The following is a 14,027-nucleotide window of genomic DNA, read 5'->3' on the forward strand; positions in this document are numbered from 1 at the left end:
TTCCATCAGTGTCTGAGGAAAAAAGATAGGATTAAGTAACATAATTTGGTATGTTTAAATGTTTTAAACAGAACAGGATCAGAAAACATGCTTAATGCTGAGTAAAACATTCTGAAAGCAAGCCTATACCATTTCCTTGCATAAGAATGGTCACTTAGACAGTATTATTAATAAGAGAAACAAAACAGAACACGTTTTCCAGTTTTCACTAAATTCAAGAAAACTTAGAATAATGCATTGAAACAATGTTTCTCTGCCCACATTAATCTGAAAACCTGAACAGACATTATTTAACCAGAATCCAAAGTTCAGGGGCAAGACTGTTGAAAGATCTCTAATTTTAAAATCACTGTTTGTAGAAGTAAACCTTTGTTCCCAGTCTGTAAATTATTAAAATGAGTATGTAATGAGTTCCCAGGTCTCCTCATTAAATCTTCTTGCACATGCAAAGAGCTGTTTCCTGGTACATCTCACTCTCTGGTACTTCATTACTAGTGATGGTGTTGGCACTTTTAGATTTATTTGCAAAGGATACACAGGGATTCAATGACTGCCAGCACTTATCTTCATGCAAATTACCGGCCACCAGTTCTGCCACATTCTCTGAAAGTTAAAGTTTGAGAACCTCAAGTGGAAGGCAGAGTTCTTGCTTTAGAAACTCCTCAAATGTCCATTCCTTTATTGTCTATAATTCACTTTGATTTTTGTCTCAAAGTTCTTATTTTGCCTGAGGCAGAAGTCTTAGTTTAGTCATTTTGAAGTAAAAATAAATTGTTATCTTTCAGTATTTAATTTTGAAATTTAATTATATTCAGGAGCTTCACCTCCCTGTCGATTCCATCTTTTCTTCCTATACTTTTCAGTTTAGGGGCTGGATTTTTCAGTTTTAGGGACATATATATCTGCCACTGTGGGTGGTATGAGAGAGGCCTGATCTCATCCAGGTATTGATTTGTTCACTCCCAAACTGGATCCTTACTTTCTATATAATATATTCTATCAGATTCATGGCAAAAGCTAAGTATGATGCTTTCTCAAACAGCAACCTAGGTAGAATGTGCCCTTATCTTGGCATCTACCCTGCTTTATAGCACCTGTGATTCCTTGAGGCCATTCTTATCCTCTCTTTTGAGGATGGCCAACATAGACCCTGTTGGATATGCCTCTCTTCATCCTAATTTTGGACATTCACACAAAAAACCTGTAAGTTAGCTTCCATGCGGGACCCAAAGGAACTTTTAGACCCCCTTTCGTACCCTACGGTTGCCATAGGTGTCCTGGGATGGTGTGTATGTCTCTTTAACTTCTAAGTAAGCCCCATTACCCTGTCTAGTTGCCCAACGTTCCTATCTCCTTGAGGGTGCAGTGGCTCCTGACTTTCAGAAATCCCAAGTAGAAACCAGGACACAAGTTTCTTTTATTCTTGGTTTCCCACTAACACCCCTGCATCAATCCCCCAGGATATGACTCAGAAGGTGTGAACTAAAAGTAGGGTGACTAAATCTCCAGATTTGCCCAAGAATGAAAGGGTTTCCAGGATGCAGGACTTTTGGGTTGAAAACACAGAAGGTCCTAGAGCTGGTCACCTTACAGGAGGCATGTCTGCTACAGTGTGTGTAACTCTCTTTTCCCCCTCTGAAGTCTCCTCCTTTTTGTTCAGAAGATTCCTTATCTAATGGAGGCTTGTTCAGATCATTTTTTTCTCCTTTAAATACTTTCTGTCTGGAAAGGGTCTTTGAAGCTTAGAGATAAATTTGGCATCCATTTTCCCCCTTTGCCTTTGAAATCACTTGAAGAAATACATATGATTTCTGCATGTAGTTATACTTGGGAGGATCAATAGGAAACCAGGAGAGATAAGGGAAACTACCAACTAATACTTCACATATCATGTTACCATACTTTTTATTTTTTATTTTATTGAGGTATGTTTTACGTATCATAAATTCATCCCTTTCAAGTGTATAACTCAATGGTTTTTAGCCATTTTACCAAGTAGCATTACCATTCCCATAAAACAGTTATAGAACATGTTCCTTTTCTCCAAAAAGATCCTTCATGCTTATTTACAGTTCATTCTTTTTCCCACCCTTAGCCCCAGAAAACCACTAATCTATTCTGTATCTCTTCAAATTTGTCTTTTTCAGGCAATTCATATAAACAGAGTCATATGGAGTGGTTTTTTTTGGTTTAGCATTTCATTTAGCATAATGTTTTTAAGGGCCATCCCTGATGTGTCTGTATGTTGTCCTCTTTCTTGGTGAATAGTATTTCATTGGATGGATATACCACATTTTTTCCCACATACCAGTTGATGGACACTTAAATTGTTTCCAAGTTTTGGTTATTATAAATGATGTTGCTATAAACATTTTTGTGCAAGTCCATGTGCAGATACATATTTTCATTTCTCTTAGGTGTAGGAGTAGAATTGCTGGGTAAAATGGTAGTTTAACATTTAACATTTTGAAAAATGACCAAACTGTTTTCCAAAATGAATACATTATTTTACATTTCCATGAGTAATGTAGGAGGATTCCTGTTTATCCACATCCTTGCCAATGCTTGTTACTGCCTGCCTGACTTATTATAGCCATTCTGGGAGGTGTGAAATAATATCTTATTGTGATTTTAATTTGCATTTCCCTAATAATTAATATTATTGAGTATCTTTGTGCCATTTTTACATTAACCATTCATGTATCTTCTTTTATAAATTTCTGTCCACATGTCTGTCCAGTTTTGATAGACTGTCTTCTTATTATTGAGTTGTAAGCATTCTTTGTAAATTCTGGGGCCAAGTCCTTTACTGGGTATGTGTTTTGAAAATATTTGTTTGCTTTCTATTGCTTGTCTTTTCATTTTGTTAATGATGCCTTTGAAGTACAAAAGGTTTACTCTTTGGTGAGGTCAATTTTAACAATTTTGTCTTTTATAGACCACACTTTTGGTCTTTGTCTAACACAACGTCTTGAAGATTTTCTTCTAAATGTTTTATTATTTTAACTCCTACATTCGAGTATATAGCCTATTTTGAGTTAATTTTTGTGTATGGTCTGAGATGAAGGTCTAAGTCAATCTTTTTGAATGGGATATCTATTGGTCCCAGCACTTTTTGTTAAACAGACTGTCATTTCTTTCAATGAATTACTCTGGCACCTTTGTAAAAAAAAAAAAAAAAAATCAGTTAACTAAAATAGAAAGATTTATTTTGGGGCTCTCAGTTATGTTATTGTAATTTGTAAAATTACATGTCTATATACTGTACCATACTATCTTGACTATTGTATCTTTAATAACAAGTTTTGAAATTAGGAAGTTGAAGTCCTCCAAACTTGTCCTTATTTTTCAAAATTACTTTAACTATCTTAGGTGTTTTGCATTTTCATACAAATTTTAGGATATGTCAATTTCTTTCTTTCTTTCTTTCTTTCTTTCTTTTTTTTTTTAAATTTATTTATTTATTTATTTGGGAGGCAGGGGAGAGGGAGAATCTCGAGCAGATGCCCAGCTGAGTGCAGAGCTCATGGGGGCTTTATCCCATGACCCATGAGATCATGACCTAAGTTGAAACCAAGAGTGGGAAACTTAACCAACTGAGTCAGCCCCTGTTTGTCAATTTCTGGGGAAAAAAAAAAGCCCACCAGCAGTTTTTTTTTTATTAATATGTATTTGACATATAACATTGTGTAAATTTAAGATGTGCAATGTGTTTAATTTGATACTTTTATATATTGTAATGATTGCCATTTTAGTGATTATTGGCATCTCTATCACATTACAGAATTTTGATAGGGATTTAGTTGAACCTATATAGATCAATTTGGGAGACAGAATTTTGATAAGGATTTTGTTGAACCTATAGTTCAATTTGGGAGAGAATTGCCATCTTAACAATATTGGCTCTTCTAATTCATAAACACAAAATGCGTCTCTCTATTTATTTAGATCTTTAATTTACTTCAACGAAGTTTTATAGAATTCATTATATGTTTTGTGCTCTTGTAAAATTTATTCTTAAATATTTTATTCTTTTTAGTGCTGTTGTGAATGAAATTATATTCTTAATTCTGTTCATATGTAGAATTACAATTGATTTTTGTATATTGATCTTCTACCCAGCAATTTTGCCATACTTTAGTTTAATTAATAGTTTATTTTTTAGAGCAGATTTAGGTTTATAGAAATTGAACACAAAGTACAGTTCCCACATACCTCCTCTACCTTTCACCTCCCCATCCTTCCTACAAAGTTTCCCTGATTATTAACATCTTGTATTAGTGTGATACTTGTGTTACACTTGATGAGCCAATATTGGTACATTATTATTAACTGAGGTCCATAATTTATATTAGGGTTTGCTTTGTGTTTTTCATCTTGTTTGTTTGTTTTTTCAATTGAAGTATAGTTGCCATACAATGTTACATTAGTTTCAGGTATCTTAAGGGTTTTTACAAATAGAACTATCATAACATGGTCATACAAGTAGGTTTACTTCTCTAAAATATCCCATGCTACATCCTTCTCCTTCCAAATTCCTAGAAGACACTTTTCTTTTTACTGTCTCAGTAATTTTGCCTTTTCCAGGATGTTTGCTGTGACTTTGTAAAATTAACATTTGTTAAGTACAATCCCAGAGGGTCAAATGGTGAGCCCTGGTTCAACAAAAACCACAAGGGAATTCAAATAGAGAAGTGCATTATTCATAGGTCATGGGGGAAGTACACAGCCTACCTTGAGGGGCCACATGGAGTGGTCAAAGCAGAGTGTAGGCAGAGAGTGACGATCTGGGGCACACGCTTATATTAAGGTCCAGAGATGGAGTACTTTGGGGTTCCCAGGTTCTAGTCAGTTTGGTCAACTCACACCAAAACAGCAGTGTTTTGATAGGATACATGGTCTTTCATCTCAGGTTACACAAGGGGAAGGCCCTGACAGGCAGTGGTGACTTCATCACAAGGGGTATTGGAGAAGCCCAATCAGGAACTTACATTTTTCTGGGGCATGTGCTTCCATGAGGGGCTAATGTCAGTTTAAAGCACCTGAAGGTCCCTTGGCCAAATAAAAATAGATGCCAAGGCAGCATACTGTGGAGTAGCTTAGTTCAGTTCTCAGTAGTCATACAGTTGGAATCATGCGGTATGTAGCCTTTTTAGGTTGTAGTTGTAGTCTTTTTAGATTGGCTTCTTTCACTTAGTAGTATTCACTTAAGGCTTCCCCATGTCTTATTCCATTTAATCACTAGATAATATTCCATTGTATTAATATACTACAGTTTCCTTATTCTTTCACGTATTGAAGGATTATAGGTTGCTCCCAAGTTTATAGTAAGTTATTTATTTTTTTTAAAGATTTTATTTACTTGTTTGACAGACAGAGATCACAAGTAGGCAGAGAGGCAGGCAGTGAGAGAGAGAGAAAGAGGGAGGAGGAAACAGGCTCCCTGCTGAGCAGAGAGCCCAATGCGGGGCTCGATCCCAGGACCCTGAGATCATGACCTGAGCCAAAGGCAGAGACTTTAACCCACTGAGCCACCCAAGCACCCCAAGTTATAGTAAGTTATGAGTAAAGCTTTGTGTATAGGTTTTGTGTGGAGGTAAGAGTTCAACTCATTTAGGTAAATACCAAGGAATTCAATTATTGGATCATATATGGTAGGCCAGCGTTTAGTTTTTTAAGAAACTGTCAAGCTGTCAAACTGTCTTCCAAGGGGCTGTACCATTTTTTTGCATTATCACCAGCAGTGAATGAGAGTTCCTGTTGCTCCATATCCTCACCAGCATTTGCTATATTGCCAGTGCTCTGGATTTTCGCCATTCTAAGAGGTATGTAGTGTTGTTTTAATTTGCAATTCTCAAATTACATATGATGTGGAGCATCTTTTCATATGTTTATTTGCCATCTGTATATCTTACCTGATAAGATTTCTAATCAGTTCTTTTCTCATTTTCTAAATGGGTTATTTGTTTTCTTAGCGGCCAGTGTTTTAAAGACTCCTTTGTATATTTTAGATACAAGTTCCTTCTTGGATGTGTGTTTTGCCAATATTTTCTCCTTAAGTTAATTGTTGTGAAAGGTGTATAGTCTCTGGATTCCTTTTTTTTTTTTTTTTTTTTTTTTTTCATTTGGATGTCTAGTTGTTTCAACCTTATTTGTTGAAAAGATTCTATTTCCTCTATTGAATTGCTTTTGTTTCTTTGTCAAATATCAGTTGATTATATTTGTGTGTCTCTATTTCTGGACTCTCTTCTGATTCTTTGATCTGTTTGTCTATTCTTTTGCCAATACCACACAGTCGTGATTACTGTAGCTTCTTTCTGTCTTTGATTTCTAATTTAACTCCACTTGTATTATTTAAATCCTTTTTAACTAATTAAATAATTAATGAATTAACTTATTTCATGGCTTAATGTATGTATGATCTGTCCTGGAGAATGTTCCAAGTGTACTTGAAAAGAATTCTGCTGTTAATAGGTGTTAGGTCAAATGGTTTCATGATATTTTTTAAGCTGTATATATTCTTGCTGATTTTCTTTGTAGTTTTTCTATCAATTTTTGAAAGCAGAGTATTGAGATCTACAATTATTGTTGAATTTTCTGTTTCTACCTCCAATCCTTTCAATTTTAGTTTCATATATTTGGGACTCAATTGTTAGGTGTTTATAGCTTATAATTATTTGTTTCTGCTAAGTAGATCCTTTCATCATCATAAAATGTTTCTCCTATCAAGGAGCAAGTTTTTCTTAAAGTCTTTTTGTCTTTTATTAGTATAGCCTCTCCAGCTCCTTTTTGGGTACTATTTGTATCACATGTTTCTTTTTCTATCTTTTTACTTTTAACCTATTTTTTTTTTTTTAATGTAAGGGCTCTTTTATAGACTGCATATAATTGGATTATGGGTCTTTTTTTGTTAATCCATTCTACCAGTTTCTGTAATTTGGATCAGAACATTCAATTATTTACATTTAATGTACTACTGATAAGATAGAATTTATACCTGCCATTTTGCTCTTTGTTTTCTGTACTTCTTTTTTATCCCTCTGTTCCTCCATTACTTCCTTCTATTGTGTTAAATACTTTCCAGTGACCATTTAAATTCCTTTTTGTATTTTAAAATATTTCACCATGCACTTGCAGTTGTAGCACATCTGGGTTACCACCACCCTCTGGGTCAATGCTGAGGTCCCCGGTGCTGGGAAAGAGCCAGAGCTGTGTGCTTGGGGGATCTGTGGTGGGCTGGGACATGGAGATGCCCAGGAGCTGAATATGCACTGCCCTACGATCTCTTCCATGGTTTCTGCTCCATTACTGCTTTCCTGGGCTCCCTGGCCTAGCCTCTGTTCACTGGACCATTAGAGGAGATGGAGCTCAGGCTGGTCTAAAGGGATGAGGACAGAGGAAACTGCAAGGTTGCCTTCCCCGACTATTCTTGCTCAGCCACCAGGGTCACATTTTACCTCTTTACTCTTTTTCCTAAAGCTGTTTTTTTAGTGGTTGCCTTGAGTATGATAACTAGCATCCTAATTTAAAGTGATCTAGCTTGGGGTTTCTGGGTGGCTCAGTTGGTTAAGCATCTGCCTTTGGCTCAGGTCCTCCTCCTGCTCAGTGAGGAGCCTACTTCTCCCTCTCCCCCAGCTTGTGCTCTCTCTTTCTCTCTCTCAAATAAATAAAATCTTTCTTAAAAAAGGAATCTAGCTTAGATTAATATTAGCTTAATTTCAATAGTATACAGAAACTTTGCTTTAATACAACTCCATTCCCTTCCTTCTCTTCTGTAATAGTATTGTGATACAAATTACGTCTTTGTACATTATAAGACCATCAATACATGTTTATATTAATTGTTTTATATAGTTGTCTTCTAAATTAGACAGGAGAAAAAGAAGCTGCAAAATTTCATTTGTACTGTGTTTTGTGTTTATCTATGTAGTTACTTTATTGATACTCCATTTCTTCATGTGGATTTCAGATACCCTCTAGTGTCTTTTCATTTTAGATTGAAAGCCTTCCATTAGGACAGAAGTGATGGTTGTGAATTCCTTTAGCTTTTGTTTACAGTGGAATATCTTAATTTTCCCCACAGTTCTGCAAAATAGTTTTGCTGGATGTAGAATTCTTCGTTGGTGCTCTTCCTCTCAAATACCCCCAGCACTTTAAATATCTCATCCCACTGCCTCTGGACTCCATTTCTGATGAGAAGTTAGGATTAATCTCATTGAGAATTTCTTATTCATGATAAGATGTTTTTTTCTCTTGATGCTTTCAAGATTCTTTCTTTGTCTATGTCCTCCTACAGTTTGACTATGATGTGCTTAGGTGTGAACCTCTCAGTTTATTCTACTTGGGGTTCATTTATTTTTCTTCAACTTTGGGAAGTTTTCAGGCATTATTTCTTTAAATATGTTTTCTTCCCATTTCTCCTCATTCTTTCTAGTATTTCCATTATATGTATATGTTTGTGTGTTTACTGGTATCATACAGGTCTTTGAGGCTCTGTTCATTTTTTAATTTATTTTTTTTTTCTCCTTAGGCTGTATAACCCTACTGATCTATTTTCAAGTGCACTGATTCTTTTTTTCCTGTCAGCTCAAGTTGGATTTTGAGTCTTTCTACTGAATTTTTCATTTCACTTATTTTACTTTTCAACTACAGAATTTCTATTGGTTTTTTAAATACTTTATATCTCCTCATGAATGTTTTCTATTTGATGAGATATTGCCATACTTTTTTTTTTAAGATTTTTATTTATTTATTTTGACACACAGAGAGAGATCACAAATTGGCAGAGAGGCAGACAGAGAGCGGGGGGGGGGGGGGGGGGGGAAGCAGGCTCCCCATGGAGCAGAGAGCCCAATGCGGGGCTCGATCCCAGGACCCTGAGATCATGACCTGAGCCGAAGGCAGAGGCTTAACCCACTGAGCCACCCAGGTGCACCCTATACTTTCTTTTCATTTTTTAAATTCAGTTTCTTTTATTTCTTTGAACATGTTTTTGAGAAAACTGATTTAAAACGTTTATCTGATGTGTCCAACATCTGGGCTTCTTCAGGGAAATTTTCTATTGACTGCTTATTTTCCTGTGTATGGCCATTCTTTCTTGCTTCTTTTATGAGTCATTTAAGTTTTTATCAAAACTGGACATTTTAGATAATATAATGTGGCACCTCTGAAAATCAGATCCCCCGTTCCCATAGTTTGTTGTTGTTATTGCTGCTGGTGTGTGTGTGTGTGTGTGTGTGTGTGTGTGTGTGTTTAATCACTTTCCCTGGACTAATTCTATAAAACTTATATTATGGGTTGAATTGTGTCCTTCAAAAAACATATATTTAAGTTCTAGCGCCTAGTACCTCAGCATGTGACCTTATTTGAAAATAAGCTCCTTACAGAGGTAATCGATTTAAAATGAGGTCTTTAGGGTGGACTCTGATCCAATATGACTGGTATCCTTTTAAAACGGGAAATTTAAACAGAGACAGGCACAAAGGAGAGGCAATACGAAGATACATAGGGCAAAAAGAGCATGTGACTGGAGTCTTGCATCTATAAATCAAGAAATACTAAAGATTGCCAGAAATCACCAGAAGGTAGAGGCAAGCAGGAAAGATTCTTACCTAGAGCTGTCAGAGAGAATATGGCCCTGCTGAGATCTTGACTTTGGACTTTAAGCCTCTAGAACAACTAGACAGTGAGTTTATATTGTTTTAAGATGTTCGGATTTTGGTACTTATTACTATAGCCTTGGGAACCTGATACAGTCTGTATTCCCTGGAGTGCACAACCACTGAACTTTCTACTGTGCAGGCTTGGTAGTCAGCTAACAAATGATCAGAGGTTTCCATAAATGCTTGGGAACAGTAGTTCTTCCACTCTGCCAAGGACTTCTGTGTATATATTGAGGCTAAGGCAATTCAGTAGTTTGCCTTAGGCTTCATTTCCTGTTTACACTGCCTCAAGGTCAGCCAGAGATAAGGGATTTGGGCCCTGTTAGGTCTTTCCTGGGCTTTGGATGGGCCTGAACATGTACTGGCCTTCTAGATGTTCAGAAGTATGGGAGCTCTTTTCAAAGGCCCTTCTGGACATTTCTTCCTCTGGATCTGCCTTTTAAATTTTGGGCTGGGATTTTTTTTTTTTTCATTAAACTGGCATTGTTTCCAGTTTTAGGTAGTTGTTGTGTTAATCAACTGCCCTTGATTGTCTCAGACAAATGCCCTGCAGACAGGGATTTTCCCAGAGCAAGCTCTGAGTAATCTCAAAGCCCTGCAAATGGGGGTTTTTCAAAGATAAGAGATCTTCACAGGAGAAGAATGCACTGGAGATGGTACTCTTCAAGGTGCTCTTGGTTTGTCCCTTTTCAGTGTCAGCCATGCTGGTGGTTTTCACAACAACCATGATAGCAGGGCTGCTGGTTTTCAAGGTTGCTTTGAAGCTGGGGAAAGGCGGATGGGAGTAGGCCAAGTAAAAAAACTCACAAAGTACAGACATTTTTCTTTCTTTTTTTTTAATTTTAATTTTTATTCCTTTTTATTTTTTAAGAAGATGTTATTTATTTATTTGAGAGAGAGCAAGAAAGTGAGCATGATGGGGGGGAGGGTCAGAAGGAGAGAGAGAGAATCTCAACCCTGATCATGACCTGAGCTGAAACCAGGAGTTGGCTATTTAACCAACTGAGCCACCCAGGCACCCCCAGACATTTTTCTTGAATAAACTCTCCTCAGATTGTTACAAGTCTTATATTACCTTCTAAAGTAAAGGTTAATTTTGACAAACTTGCTAACATTTTGCTGGTTTTATTAAAGAGCAGACAAGTGGGGATCCTCAATCTGCCATTGTGGTTATCAAAGTTATTTTTTAAGTCAGAGCAACAAAAAGTAGAGTTCAGACAAAAAATAGAGTTAAGATCATGGACTCTGGAATAAGACAGAACTAGAGGCACATGAATTAGACACGTTCCTGAACTTCTATAAGGCTTTATTTGCATATCTGTACAACTGAGTTAATGATATACATTCAATTAAACCAACACCTTTCGATCTGTCATCGTGACAGATTTTCTCTTAGATCAATTATAGAAAAAGAAAAATAAAGATAAAGGAATAACACTGCAAACCCTTGAGGGTGGCATGTCACTGTAAAATTTGATGTCCTTCGAAATGTCTCCTCTGCAGTTTCCAGTCTCCTGTTTCTTAAGCTATGTGTAAGAAGGCACAAGCATGGCATTTCCTTGGTTAGCCTTCTAGAGTTTCTGTCCAATGGCTAAGCTCGCCTATGTATATGCTGTGTGGAAGATATTCCTCTGGGCTCTGCAGGTACTATGTCAGTGAACCTAATATTGGATGATCTGCACATTTTCCCTTTTGATGTAGTAGTACCACATAGGATTTTCAAGTATATGCCCCTCAGACCGGGGATAATGTTTAAAAAGTGCTTTCCCTGAGTTTGGAGAATCTCTGTTAGTCTTGAGAAAGCCAAAATGGGGATTGGTACTCCAGGTCAAGTCTCTTTTTCATATTCTTCATTTTCAGAATCACAGACATACCTGAATACTGAATACTCCAGGGATGCATGAGATGGCACCGTATTTTGCTTTTGGTATCAATCAGAGCTGCAGAACCACTAGGAAACCTGTATCTATATCTTTGTCTATTTACCCATATCTTCATTTACATCTGTATCTACATCTACATATATATATATATTTATATCTTCAGCTGTATCTCTATCTAATTACATACCTCTATAATTACAAGGATTTTTTGTTACAGAGATTTGACATTATCCAGTTGTAGTAGCTGATTAATTAGTCTCTGTTAAGGCTATTGTCTTCGAGTCTGCTCCTGGGAATTAAAGTTCAAGGAATCCAGAAGGAATGTCAGATGTAAAAGAGGGAAGACCAAGAACAAGCTGGAACCCACGAGAATGAACTGAAGTCTGTGTCAGTTCTCATTACCATTATCCTTGATGGTGTGGCTATATTGCAGAAGTTGGGGCCCTTCATCATAGAGCTAAACACCTACTTGACCCTGAAGTTGGTGAAGCTGGAAGAAGATCTTGGTGAAGGTGGAGCACTTGAAGGCTTGGTCACCACTTCTTACCAGTGAAGTAAGCCACTGGACACATGATAACTACAGAAAAGAGGTAGCCTATTATATATAAGAAAATATATGTTGTAACAGAAAAATTGCACAGAACACTTGTTAAAAATGGAAGAACCTATTTTATTTGAGCTACTGAGGTAGAGAAAAGAGAGACTTCAGTCTAGAACTGAGCCTAATCCCAAATATAGCAAAGACAGCTAGGCAGAGTGAGGGGGTCAGTGGATGGGAAATTACTAAGAGTAACTTGATTAGATGTCAAGGGTGTGGGCATTCTTGTTGAACAGGCCAGGGATGTAGCTTAGTTGAGAAGAGGCTTGACTAAAGAGTGGGGCTTGACTAAAGTTTGGTCAAGGAAGCATTCCTTGTCAATATGAACTATCAAAATAACTGCTGCTGCACTTGGGTACTTCAAATCTCACACAAGAATCCTCCTTATGGTCCGTTCTAGCTGAGAGTGGCAAATGTAGTTCAGCTTAGTCAAAGTGACACACCACAAAGCTACCACACTTTTATTTGGAAGCCATGGTTCTTCCTCTAGCCTTATTTTCCTGCTGTGAGATTCAGAGCATGGGTAATGGATTCCCTCACTATCTCTCCTGAAAGCAGCAGGTAGGTGGAAGATGGATGGGCAGGACATTGGCTAACTCTGCCTCTTATTCTTACTTTGTTTTTTGTTTTTTGTTTTTTTTTTTCATGAGTTAAATTATATTTTACTCTTTTAAAAAGCATTTTATTATGATAAAAACAATTAACATAAGCTCTATTCCCTTAAAAAATTTTTCAGCATGCGTTATTATAAACATAGGTATGCTTTGGTACAGCAGATCTCTAGAGTTTATTCATTTTATTTAGCTTAAATGTTATGACTGTTGAGTAATGACACCTCATTTTCCTCTCAGCCCATAACCACCATTCCAGTCCTTGATTTTATAAATCTGACTATTTTAGATTTCTCATAGAAGTGAAATCATATAGTACTTGTCTCTCTGTGTCTGGTTTACTTCTCATACTTTGTTTCTATCTTCTTAAGGTGAGCTTTCTGGTCTCCTTCCCTCACTCCCAGGTCTTTGCTTCCTGGGATGGGATGAGAGGCATGGTTTCATTTGGGAGAGGAACTGATCATGTTTATGGAGATCTATACAATATTTTCAGTGGATTTTCTTGGATGCAGTCTGCCAGGAAATAGCCATAGCCAGAATGAAAACAGAAGCAATTTTGGTTTTCATTCATTCTTAAAGGATAACTTGAAAATAATTTACTTCTGAGACTGGTGGTGTGTCCCAAGCTTATAAGGTTTTGGAGATCCTCAGAACAAAGCTTTGCATTATAAAATCAATGTATATAAGAGCTACTAAGGCTGAGGCCTTGCTCAGATGTTCAGAAACTTCCTTCCCCCTGTCTGTGGGGTCAGGCTTTCTCCTATATTTCAGGTTCACATCTTTCTGCATGTGATCCAGGCTATCAGAATGATGGCGGGTTAAGGGACAGTCTTATGTTGCAAGGAATTTCACTCTCCCACCTTTTTAATTGGTTTCCACGAGCCTGATGAAGGGTGAATACTTTGTTTCTTAAGAGCTTGACGATAAAAAATGGGAGGAAGAAGTAGTTTAAGTAAGAGGAAAGTAAGTGAGTTGATTCGTCGGTGTTTATGGGAGGAAGTTAATAGACTCTCTCCAAAGTTGAGATATTTGTGAATTAAAAAAAAAGACTTTTCATATTATTCAGAGTTATGGAGGCAACTACCAAGAAGAACTAATACCATACATAAATGGTGTCCCCAGAGAAAAGAACTAGAATGTGTTTGGGAAAGAGTGAAATAGAGTAAGAAACTCCTGTTTTGTTGTAATACCCTGTTTTTTGAAATTCCTTTTTTCCATCTGAATGTATTAATTTTGATAATAATTAGCAACAAGTTAAACTGAATCCTTCCAA

General features: G+C 36.7%; 1 pseudogene; it reads left to right on the forward strand.

Moving 5' to 3' along the window:
• Window positions 1-14,027, forward strand: part of LOC125097255 (40S ribosomal protein SA-like) — a 100,409-nt pseudogene that overhangs the window by 66,052 nt on the left and 20,330 nt on the right.

Source organism: Lutra lutra, chromosome 4 (genome assembly GCF_902655055.1).
Source record: "Lutra lutra chromosome 4, mLutLut1.2, whole genome shotgun sequence".
Classification (NCBI taxonomy): Eukaryota; Metazoa; Chordata; class Mammalia; order Carnivora; family Mustelidae; genus Lutra; species Lutra lutra.